The sequence below is a fragment of the Bos indicus genome, chromosome 14, assembly GCF_029378745.1.
Source record: "Bos indicus isolate NIAB-ARS_2022 breed Sahiwal x Tharparkar chromosome 14, NIAB-ARS_B.indTharparkar_mat_pri_1.0, whole genome shotgun sequence".
Taxonomy (NCBI): Eukaryota; Metazoa; Chordata; class Mammalia; order Artiodactyla; family Bovidae; genus Bos; species Bos indicus.
This window is the reverse complement of record NC_091773.1, coordinates 53722282-53735703: the sequence shown is the minus strand read 5'-3', so window position 1 is coordinate 53735703 and position 13422 is coordinate 53722282.

The window sequence follows — 13422 nt, the reverse complement described above, 5'->3', positions numbered from 1 at the left end:
TCTGGACAGTGAATTATAAGTACAGGTGTTGGGTGAGATTGCCAGTGGAACTTCGTAAGGAAGGGCTTGCCCTTCTTCTTTTCCTTCTTATGTAGTCTCTGTTGTCATGATTGGAGTTCCAGAAGTCAAAGGAAAATATCATATACTAAGGGATAGAAACCCCATATAAGGATGGTGAAGACTTTTATAAAGAATTCCACAGAGATGCTCAATTCTGGATTGCCTACTCCAGACTTTTTTGTATGAAAGAAATATAAATAAAGGTTTGATTAATTCAAGGCTATTAAGCTTTTTTCCTAATATACAAATGAATATAATCTTCAACAATCTGGACTGACACATATAATAGATTATTCTTTGGGAAAATAACATTAATTTTTACATCACTTATTACCAATAAGAATAACGGTAAGTTGTCAACATTGAGTGTAAAACTGCATAACCACTGCCTTTAATTTGTAACCTCAGAAACTAATTTCTGCACTCTTTTACTCCCCGCCATGGAGTCTATCTGAATTATTGCTAAAATGTTCTTCCCTAACCCTTATCTCTGGATATAGAATTAGTTTAATATGCAGTTTCTTTCACTTGTTGTAGTACATCACTGGATTTATCTTTCAAAAGACATATGAAGTCTCTATATAGCTACTGTACTTTTTATCTTTCACATCCAGACACTATAGTTATAGTGCCCTAAATTTTTCTTTATTACAGCTATTGCATTTGTCCAGTACATTAAATTAATACTGTGATGTTTATCTCATTGCTAGTAGTATTTCTAACATGAACTTCTCACTTCAATTTCAGACATTAATTAGCTCTGAAAAATGTTTATTTATAACTAAGGTAATGGCATTTATTTTTTATTATGTAATATCTCATTTTTTTTAATTTTCACAATTCATTAGTCCATAAAGGCAGCACAATCCACAGAAGGAATACTCCAACTAGAAATCAGGATTATCCTGCATAAAACCAGGATAGTGCCTACAAATATAATTTAACATGACTCTAATGGTACAATCCGTGGAATGTGAAGAGAGGTACCATAGTGTAGTATCTTAGCATGTGAGTTCTTGGGTCAAACTATTTGAGGTGGATTTTTTCTCCATCACTCAATAACTGTGTTACATTCGTATGTGCTTTAATACTTCCAGCTTCAGTTTCCTCATTGAATAATGGAAATACGATTTAATTGCATGGATATCATAATACCCACCAAATATTCCATTTACTGCTTCCCAATTCCCAGTCCCTGGAAGTAAGCTGAAGGCAAAGTTATTTGACAAAGAAAACTACGGTCTGTTTGATTTCTGTAATTTTTTTATTACTAAAATGGTGTAAAATGCTAAGGTACAATTCTTCAGTTTATTTTCCTTTGACGTAATGACTAACATCGGTCCAAGAAAAAATAACTTAAAACAACTCCATATCCTTTTAGGCTTCTATTCTTGGTCCCCAGGCAGTATTATTTTATGGCTAAGTAGTCTCTCTCCCTGGACATGGGGTATCTCCTCTCAGCCGCTCCAGCACCAGGCAGCCACAGCTCTGTATCCAATGTCAGAGAAGTCCCAGACAGTAGGCGCTGGAGCAGCAGCTGCACATCACTGGAGCAGCTGAGAGGAAATACCCCATATCCAAGGGCAAAGGAATAGCCCCAACAAGACGGTTTGTGCTGGAGCAGCAGATGTGCAGTTCTGGAATGAATTTGAGGAGATACCCCATATCCAAGCGCAAAGGAGAAACCCCAGAAAGACTGTAGGAGGAGCAAATTCACATTTAGAATCAAACCCCATTCCTGCCAGAGATGCTCAGTGGGCTCAAACAAACCTTGTGTGCACCAGGACCCAGGAACCCCACAGAGACTGAGACAGAACTGTGTTTGAGCATCTCCTGTGGAGGTACGGCTCAGCAGTGGACTGCTGCAGGGGCAGGGGCTCTGGGTGGAGCAGACGAGGTATGGCATAAGCCCTCTTGGAGGAGGTCTCCATTAACCCCACCATACAGCTGCCAGCACTTATACAGGACTGGGAAATAAGACACTTGGAGGGCACAGACAGAAACCCATACACAACAGGACACAGGAAAAAGGAGCAGTGATTCCACAAGAGTCTGACCCAGCCTTGCCCTTGAGTATCCAGGAGTCTCCAGCAGAGGTGTGGGTTGGTGGTGGCCTGCTGCAGGGTTGGGGGCAGTGAGTGTAGCAGTACATGCATAGGATCTTTTGAAGGAGGTCACCATTATCTTAATTAACCTTCATGATAGTTTGGCCCCAGGTAAATGGACATGGGTTTAAGTGGACTCTGGGAGTTGGTGATGGACAGGGAGGTGTGCTTCGATTCATGGGGTCACAAAGAGTCAGACAAACTGAGCAACTGAACTGAAACTGAAAAATATCAGGGAGGAAACACAGCTCCGCCCATCAACAGAAAAGTGTATTTAAGATTTACTGAGCATGGCCCCGCCAATCAAAACCGTTTCCCCCTCAATCAGTCAATCCCATTAGGAAGCTTCCATCACCCTCTTATCCTTCTCCATCAGAGTGCAGACAGACTGAAAACCACAATCACAGAAAACCAACCAGTCTAATCACATGGACCACAGCCTTGTCTAACTCAATGAAACTATGAGCCATGCCATGTAGGGCCACCCAAGACAGAAGGGTCATGGTTGTGATTTCTGACAAAATGTGGTCCACTGGAGAAGGGAATGGCAAACCACTTCAGTATTCTTGCCTTGAGAACCCCATGAACAGTATGAAAAGTCAAAAGATAGGACACAGAAAGATGAAATCCCCAGGTCAGTAGGTGCCCAATATGCTACTGGAGGTCAGTAGAGAAATAACTCCAGAAAGAAGGAAGAGATGGAGCCAAAGCAAAAACAACACCCAGTTGTGGATGTGACTGTTGATGGAAGCAAGGTCTGATGCTGTAAAGAGCAATGTTGCATAGGAACCTGGAAGGTTAGGTCCATGAATCAAGGCAAACTGGAAGTGGTCAAATGGGAGATGGCAAAAGTGACCATTGACATTTTAAAAATCAGTGATCTAAAATGGATTGGAATGGGTGAATTTAACTATGGTAATCATTATGTCTACTACTGTGGGCAAGAATCCCTTAGAAGACAATGGAATAGCCATCATAGTCAACAAAAGAGTATGAAATGCAGTACTTCGATGCAAATTCAAAAATGACATAATGATCTCTATTTGTTTCCAAGGCAAACCATTCAAAATCATGGTAATCCAAGTCTATGGCCCAACGAGTAATGCTGAAGTATCTGAAGTTGAACAGTTCTGTGAAGACCTACCAGACTTTCTAGAACTAATACCCAAAAAAGATGTCCTTTTCATTATATGGAACTGGAATGCAAAGTAGGAAGTCAAGAAACACCTGGGGTATCAGGCAGATTTGGCTTTTGAGTATAGAATGAAGCACAGCAAAGGCTAATAGAGTTTTGCCAAGAGAATGCACTGATCTTGGCAAACACTCTCTTCCAATAATACAAGCGAAGACTTTAATGGACATCACCAGATGGTCAATACAAAAACAAGATTGATTATATGTTTTGTAGTCAAAGATGAAGATACTCTATAGAGTCAGCAAAAACAAAATTGGGAGTGGCTCAGATCATGAACTCCTTTTTGACAAATTCAGAGTGAAATTGAAGAAAGTACGGAAAACCACTAGACCATTCAAGTATGACCTAAATCAAATCCCTTACAATTATGCAGTGGAAGTTAGAAATAGATTCAAGGGATTAGATCTGATAGAGTGCCTGAAGAACTATGAAAAGATGTTCATGACATTGTACAGGAGACAGGGATCAAGACCATCCCCAAGAAAGAAGTAATGCAAAAAAAAAAAAGCAAAATGGCTGTCTGAGGAGGCCTTACAAAAAGCTGTGAAAAGAAGAGAAGCAGAAAGCAAAGGAGAAAAGGAAAAATATACCCATCTGAATGCAGAGTTCCAAAGACTAGAAAGGAGAGATAAGAAAGCCTTTCTCAGTGATCAATGCGAAGAAATAGAGGAAAACAACAGAATGGGAAAGACGAGAAATCTCTTCAAGAAAATTAGAGATACCAAGGGAACATTTCATGCAAAGATGGGCACAATAAAGGACAGAAATCATATGGACCTAACCAAAACAGAAGATATTAAGTAGAGGTGGCAGGAATACACAGAAGAACTATATGAAAAAAAAAATCTTCATAACCCAGATAATCACGATGGTATGATCACTCACCTATAGCCAGACATCCTGCAATGGGAAGTCAAGTGGGCCTTAGGAGGCATCACTATGAACACAGCTAGAGGCAGTGATGGAATTCCAGTGATCCATTTCAATTACTAAAAGATGATGCTGTTATAGTGCTGCACTCCATATGCCAGCAAATTTGGAAACTCAGCAGTGGCCACAGGACTGGAAAAGGTCAGTTTTCATTCCAATCCCAAAGAAAGGCAATGCCAAAGAAGGCTCAAACTATCACACAGTTGCACTCATCTCACATGGTAGTAAAGTAATGCTCAAAATTCTCCAAACCAGGCTTCAACAACACATGAACTGTGAACGTCCAGATGTTCAAGCTGGATTTAGAAAAGGCAGAGGGACCAGAGATCAAATTGCCAACATCGGTTGGATCATCGAAAAAGCAAGCGAGTTCCAGAAAAACATCTATTTCTGCTTTATTGACTATGCCAAAGCCTTTTAATTGTGTGGGTCATGACAAACTGTAGAAAATTCTGAAAGAGATGGGAATACCAGAACACCTGATCTGCCTCTTGAGAAACCTGTATGCAGGTCAGGAAGCAACAGTTAAAACTTTACATGGAACAACAGACTGGTTCCAAATAGGAAAAGGAGTACGTCAAGGCTGTATGTTGTCACCCTGCTTCTTTAACTTATATGAAGAGTACATAATGAGAAACGCTGGGCTGGATGAACCACAAGCAGGAATCAAGATTGCTGGGAGAAATATCAATAACCTCAGATATGCAGATGACACCACCCTTATGGCAGAAAGTGAAGAACTAAAGAGCCTCTTGATGAAAGTGAAAGAGGAGAGTGAAAATCTTGGCTTAAAACTCAACATTCTAAGATCATGGCATCCAGTCCCATCACTTCATGGGAAATAGATGGGGAAACATTGCAAGCTGTGACAGACTTTTACATTTTGGGGCTCCAAAATCATTGCAGATGGTAACTGTAGCCATGAAATTGAAAGAGACTTGCTCCTTGAAAGAAAAATTATGACCAACCTAGACAGCATATTAAAAAGCAGAGACATTACTTTTCCAAGAAAATTCCATCTAGTTATACTCATGGTTTTTCCAGTAGTCATGTATGGATGTGAGAGTTGGACTATAAAGAAAGGTGAGTGCTGAAGAACCGATGCTTTTGAACTGCGGTGTTGGAGAAGACTCTTGAGAGTTCCTTGGATAGCATGGAGATCCAACCAGTCCAACCTAAAGGAAATCAGTCCTGAATATTCATTGGAAGGACTGATGCTGACGCTGAAGCTCCAATACTTTGGCCACCTGATGCATAGAACTGACTCATTGGAAGAGACCCTGATTCTGGGAAGGATTGAAGATGGGAGAAGAAGGGGATGATGGAGGATGAGATGGTTGGATGGCATCACCAACTCGATGGACATGAGTTTGAATAAACTCCCGGAGTTGGTGATGGACATGGAAGCCTGGTGTGTGTAGTCCATGGTGTTGCAAAGAGTTTGGCATGACTGAGTGATGAGTGAACTGAACTGAACTGATTGCATAATGAAACTATGGAAAAGGGAAGTTATTAAAAATGAAATTTCTGTAAGTAAAAATTATAATACTTGGACAATTATATATTAATTATTCAGTAGTAAACTTTAAGAAGCTCAAAAGCCATGCTAAAATTTATATAAACAGAGGGAAATAAGTACTAAACATGAAATTAGAAATAAAGTAGGAAAATAAATTTAACAAGCCTACTGATGGAAATATTAGTTATACTGATGAATTGCAAATATGACTGACCAAGATTTTAAAATATAAGAATATATAAACTATCAATATTAGAAGGAAACTGCCTTAGACATCATATAGACACAAAAAGCATAATAAGTCAATATGAAGAAAGGTATTTGTGTTCACAAATTTAACAACTTTTTATTAGGTTGAAGAAAATTTTGAAGTTTACTGAAGTTAGTACATTAGGAGTAAAAAACTTTGAACATGCTTCCACCCAATTTTTTAAAATTGCAATTTAAAGTTTTTCTGCATGAAGTTTCAAGGATCAGTTTCTCTAGTTGTTAATTATATAAAGCATTTAGTTTTGAAATCATGACAATCTTAAACAAATTGTTTCAGATAATAGAGGACAATAGAATACTTCCCAATTTATTTATTTAATTTAAATAACTTATGAACATAAAACTTAATTTCTTAATATAATATCAACAGTTCAAATATTAAACATATAAAATGTTTAGGAAACTTTGGCATGGTTTTATTATAATAATTAAAGATTAGTAATCACTGCAGATGGTGACTGCAGCCATGAAATTAAAAGACGCTTACTCCTTGGAAGGAAAGTTATGACCAACCTAGATAGCATGTTCAAAAGCAGAGACATTACTTTGCCAACAAACGTTCGTCTAGTCAAGGCTATGGTTTTTCCTGTGGTCATGTATGGATGTGAGAGTTGGACTGTGAAGAAGGCTGAGCGCTGAAGAATTGATGCTTTTGAAGTGTGGTGTTGGAGAAGACTCTTGAGAGTCCCTTGGACTGCAAGGAGATCCAACCAGTCCATTCTGAAGGAGATCAGCCCTGGGATTTCTTTGGAAGGAATGATGCTAAAGCTGAAACTCCCGTACTTTGGCCACCTCATGCGAAGAGTTGACTCATTGGAAAAGACTCTGATGCTGGGAGGGATTGGGGGCAGGAGCAGAAGGGGATAACAGAGGATGAGATGGCTGGATGGCATCACTGACTCGATGGTCGTGAGTCTCAGTGAACTCCGGGAGTTGGTGATGGACAGGGAGGCCTGGCGTGCTGAGATTCATGGGGTCGCAAAGAGTGGGACACGACTGAGCGACTGATCTGATCTGATCTGATCTGATCCCAAATCAAGCAAAGCAGTATTCTACATTATCAGGGAAAAAGAGAAAAATTATCTCAAAATATGTAGGAAAGGCAGTGACAAAATCCAAAACTAATTTATAATTTCAAAGACTCTCATAAAATAGGAAGAGATGTAAACTTTGTCAAGTTAGGGCACAAACCCAATGCTGCTGCTAAGTTGCTTCAATCGTGTCCGACTCTGTGCGACCCCATAGACGGCAGCCCACCAGGCTCCCCCATCCCTGAGGTTCTGCAGGCAAGAACACTGGAGTGGGCTGCCATTTCCTTCTCCAGTGCATAAAAGTGAAAAGTGAAAGTGAAGTCGCTCAGCCGTGTCTGACTCTATCGACCCCATGGATTGCAGCCTACCAGGCTCCTCCATCCATGGGATTTTCCAGGCAAGAGTACTGGAGTGGGGTGCCATTGCCTTCTCTGACAAACCCAACAGATGGGCACAAAGTATGTACAGCTAATAATCTTGATGTTAAAGTATTTAATGGGTATACTCAAATTGAATTTTGAATTATTAAACTGTTGAATTTCTTCTAATTTGAGGACTGAACAAGAATGTGTCATCTTAACGTTTTATTATTGCACTAGAAAGCATAAATAGTTCAATAATTAAGAAAATGAAATAAAAAACATAAAGAATTAAAAAGTAAAACTCTTTTACATTCAGATAGTACATTCAGGTAATAGATAATAGCCTGTTTAGAAAATCCTAAGGAAACTAATCAATTAATTTACCAAAGTTTAAGAATGAAATGCCAATTTTGTTTCTATAAACTAGCAAACAAAAAAAAATGGAAAAAGATATTTTAAAAATGCTATCTTCAATAAAATTTCTGAAACATCAGCTCTTTTGGAATACCTTTTAGTAATGAAGGGGCAGGTCACAACACTTGAAACTACCACATTTTTCTGAAGGTACAAAAAAACTTTTAGTTAAAACTCTGTCCTGATCAAAATCACAGCAGATTGTAGAAATTAACAGTATGATTCTAAACTTTATATATAAATACAAATGCCTTAAAACAACCAAGTCATGTAAAAGTAGGAATAATAAATTGAAAGATTCTTAAGTACTAAAACTATAAAGTCTTAAAAAAAAATCATCTTAGTCACTTTCAGTAGAAAAGTATTTCTTAGGGAGATCAAAAGAGCAACCATAAAACAAAGAAACTGCTAATTTGTGTTTCATCAGAATTGGAAGATTCTGTCCCATCAAAAGACACCATTAACAAAACAAAAGAAGCAAATCCAAATAGCATAGAGAGGCTGTTTGAGGATTTCTTTAGTTTAAGCAATTAAGCAGTAGATTAAGTTATTCTTTTAGCTGTAAAAATACATTTATCCCCAGCTTTGAGAGGGGAAAAAGTGCCTTATTTGCTATTCAGTTGATAATATAGTTACTCTCAAGTAAAATTAATACAAATGTGATGTTTTAAATGATACAAAACGTCCTTTGAATAAGTTTGAGAATGAAAACTCTTAGAAGCCAAGATCTTTTATAATAAACTGTTGAAGATAGGGAGTTTTCCCCATGGCTCAGATGGTAAAGAATCTGCCTGCAATTCAGGAGACCCGGGTTCAATTCCTAGTTCAGGAAGATCCTCTGGAGAAGGGAATTGCAACCCACTCCAGTATTCTTGCCTAGAAAATTCCATGGACAGACACAGGCTACAGTTCATGGGGTTGAAAAGAGTGGAACAGAGTTATAAGTCCTTATAACATTCCGATGTATTTCAGGTTAGCTTGATGCTTCTTAATTAGTGTATGTCCTTGGTAACTAGATATTGTAAAATAATATGCAAACTTTAATCTTTAGTCACTTTTCTAATCACAGAACACTGAAGAATAATGAAAGTTTGTGTATTCAGAGACTGACTTTAGAATACCATAAAAGCATTAGATGTACTTTCACTATTTTCACATTATTTCCTACACATGTTTTACTATCATTTGAGGGAATTGCCTTAACAATCTCTAAAATGAAGGGAGCATATACCATCTCAAAAATCGCTTATTATTCAAGAGCTTCTAATAAAATCTCATGAAAGCTTATTTCCAAAGGCAGTTTTTTAAATTATTACAACAATTTCAATTCATAATACAAAATGGATCAAAAGTAAATGAGCTATTAAAGACTGTTAGATTAGGAATCACTGCTATTAGCATTTTTAAATTCATATATACTTATATTAATCAAGGTAATGTTGGGAGAGTTTGTAATTTCCTTAGTTCTGTCTCATCACAACAAAAATGTTAGCTAGTTAGAATAGGAAAAAGGAGTCCAGAATGGCCGTGGCTAAAAGACAAAGAAGGGAAAAGCCCTCTGGAAGGTCAGAGGACCCGAGTGAGGCCCTCAGGTAAAACAACAGCCCTCCTGGCTAGCCCAATTTACATAGGGCAGGCTCAGGGGGAGGAGAAAGAAACATAAAAAGAGAAGCCAAGACTGGCCTGGGGGCTTCTCTTCTCTGTGAATCATTAGGGTCAGCTCACCCTCATGCCTTGAGGGTGTATTTTCCTTTAATTTCTGTATAGAACTGAGTTGTAACACTGGTTTGACTGAGGAAGTTACATAGAGCTGTAACACTAGCCCATCCATCGCTTCAAATTTTTGTTGTGACAAGACAGAACCGAGGAAATTACACACTCCCCCGACAATAAGATGATTCAATGATAATATAATCTGATATTCTACTGCTGCTAAGTCGCTTCAGTCATGTCCAACTCTGTGTGACCCCATAGACAGCAGCCCACCAGGCTCCCCCGTCCCTGGGATTCTCCAGGGAAGAACACTGGAGTGGGTTGCCATTTCCTTCTCCAATGCATGAAAGTGAAAAGTCAAAGTGAAGTCGCTCAGTTGTGTCTGATTCCTATCGACCCCATGGACTGCAGCCCACCAGGCTCCTCCGTCCATGGGATTTTCCAGGCAAGAGTACTGGAGTGGGGTGCCATTGCCTTCTCCGATATTCTACTATTTAAAAGCCATATTCTGTCCAAGTATCCAAGGAGAAAGCAAATATTTAATTGAATCAATAATTATTTTTTTCTTTAAAACATTAATGCAAATAACAATTATCTAGGTCACAAATTAAACAGATGACAGAAAAATAATCTCCACAATTAAAGTTTAAAAGGAAGCCTATTATTTAATGGACGCAATTTCTTATCTACAAATCCTTTCTTAATAAGATAAACTTTTCTCATAGATAGGTAATTTTAAAATATGTCCATAAAATAATACTTTTGGACATAAATGTTTACTGTTCAAAATCTTTCAGTTAATAGTTTCAATTCTCTTGGTAGAAAATCGGCAAGAAATCAGGAATTATAAATTAGGAACCATGAATAAATCATTGTGTAAGATTTCTCAAGCTTTGGAATCTACAATGTCTATTGTTTTTATTTTTCTTAACTTTTCTGAAACTCATGCCTGTTATCTAGGATAAATACACCAACAATAGAAGGGAGGATGTAGAACATTAAGATTTTTAATGAGAAGCTATGTTAAATATGAACCAACTTGATGTGGCTCAAGTTAGAGATAAGTTAAAACATGTTTATAAAATAACATAAAACTTAAGTTTTCCAGCAATATGGCAAACATAACATTGAGAAATTTTAGATAAAATGAACTTAGTGTTGTGATAATAAATTCTTGAAGTTAAGGTAAATAAAAATGTAGTCATATTTATATCACTCCAACAACTGAGAGTCTCCAACCATTGGACTGCAAGGAGATCCAACCGGTCCATTCTAAAAATCAGTCCTGGGTATTCTTTGGAAGGAATGATGCTAAAGCTGAAACTCCAATACTTTGGCCAGCTCATGTGAAGAGTTGACTCATTGGAAAAGACTCTGATGCTGGGAGGGTTTGGGGGCAGGAGGAGAAGGGGACGACAGGATGAGATGGCTGGATGGTATCACCAACTCAATGGACATGAGTTTGAGTGAACTCCAGGAGTTGGTGATGGACAGGGAGGCCTGGCGTGCTGCAATTCATGGGGTTGCAAAGAGTCAGACATGACTGAGCGACTGAACTGAACTGAACTGATCCATTAGAGAGACTATATTTGCTTTCCCAGCAAATGCCCCCATCCTATTGTCTTAGTTTGTTTTATTTTTGAGACATGTGGCAGGCACCAGGTCTAAGGCTGCCCAATTGCTATAAACACACATCAGTCTTCAGGTTATCTTTATGGAATTGTACCAAGTGAGCTTCAGGTAGCTGTTGTTTAGTCACTAAATCGTGTCTGACTCTTCTGTGAACCCATGGACTATAGACTGCCAGGCTCCTCTTCCATGTGATTTCCCAGGCAAAAATACTGGAGTGGGTTGCCATTTCCTTCTCTAGGGAATCTTCCCAACACAGGGATTGAACCCGTATCTATCTCCTGTGTCTCCTACATTAGTAAGTGGATTCTTTATCACTGAGCCACCAGGAAAGCCCTAAGCTTGAGGTAGAGAAGTTACCAACTCATCCACTATTCCCCTCCCTACCCCAAGCCTGTCCCTCCATGATACATAGCATGGTCATATACTTCCAACCAAAAGAAGACTACAGTGAGACTACACTGGATAGACCCAGCAGGTAGGATATCAATAAGAGCATAGCTAAACTAAAGAATACCATCAATCAATTGAATATAATTGACATCCATAGATTACTTCATCCAACAAAACTGATTACATGATGTACTCATGCATAGAACATTCAGCAAGATAGGCCACTTTTGGGGCCATATAACACAGCTTAACAAATTTAAAAGAGCAGAAATCATACCATGAAAGCTCTCAGGCCACAGGGGAATTAAACTAAAAATCAAGTAACAGAAAGACAACTAGAAAATTATAAATTACATAGAGATTAAACAACAAACATCTAAATGATACATAAGTAAAGAAGAAATCTCAAGAATTAAAAAAAATATTTTTAAACGAAAATAAGAACAACTTACCAAAATTTGTGCCAACAGCAAAAACAGTACTTAGAAAAAATGTAGTATTTGAATACATATATTAGAGAACAAACCTTGCATGCTTCATAAAGTTTACCTCAAATGGACCATACACCTAAGTGTAAAAAGCAAAACTAAATTCCTAGAAAATGTCATAGGAAACATCCTAAATGACCCTAGGTATAGCAGTGACTTCTTAGAAGCAGAGGCACAATCCATAAAAGAAATAGTAAAATAGTTAAAATTAAAAAAAAAAAAAAAATCTTTGAAAGAAAATCATGATGTACCCCTACCACCTGTTAGAATGGTCAAAACCTGGAACACTGACAACACCAAAGTCTGACAACATTGTGGAGCTACAGGGGCTTTTATTCATTGCTGGTGGGAATCCATAATCCACAGAGCTGTGTAAAAATCATCAGTCACCAAAAAAGAAACAGCCAGTAAGAATGTATGTTTCCTCAAAGGTGAACAGTGGCAGGGCCCACTGTGTGCAGTGAAGTGATTCTAAGAATCAAACACCATGACCAAGTGAATGAAAGGATAGTTCAATATTTAAAAAAAAAAAAAAAAGTCTATGTAGTATACCTATCCTGAAAAAGACATAATTCAAAAAGACACATGAACCCCAATGTTCATTGCAACACTATTTATAAGAGCCAGGACATGGAAATAACAGTGTCTCATTATTCAATATAGTAAATCCAAACTTTACTCTGATTCTCAAGCATATTATCAGTTTCTTTTTAAAAAGTTTTTAGAAGTTAGAGACTTCTAATCCATAAACTTAATACAGCTAGCTAATACTAGTACTCTCTCTCCTCCCTCTCTCTCTCTCTTCTCTCTCTCTCTCTCTCTCTCTCTCTCTCTATATATATATATATATATATATGTATATGCATTCAGGTCAATTCAGTGGCTCAGTTGTGTCAGACTCTTTGCAACCCCATGAATTGCAGCGTGCCAGGCCTCCCTGTCCATCACCAAATCCCAGAGTTCACTCAGACTCATGTCCATCGAGTCAGTGATGCCATCCAGCCATCTCATCCTCTGTCGTCCCCTTCTCCTCCTGCCCCCAATTCCTCCCAGCATCAGAGTCTTTTCCAATGAGTCAACTCTTCGCATGAGGTGGCTAAAATATTGGAGTTTCAGCTTTAGCATCAGTCCCTCCAATGAACACCCAGGACTGATCTCCTTCAGAATGGACTGGTTGGATCTCCTTGCAGTCCAAGGGACTCTCAAGAGTCTTCTCCAACACCACAATTCAAAAGCATCCATTCTTCAGCACTCAGCCTTCTTCACAGTCCAACTCTCACATACATACATGACCACTATATGCATTATGTGTC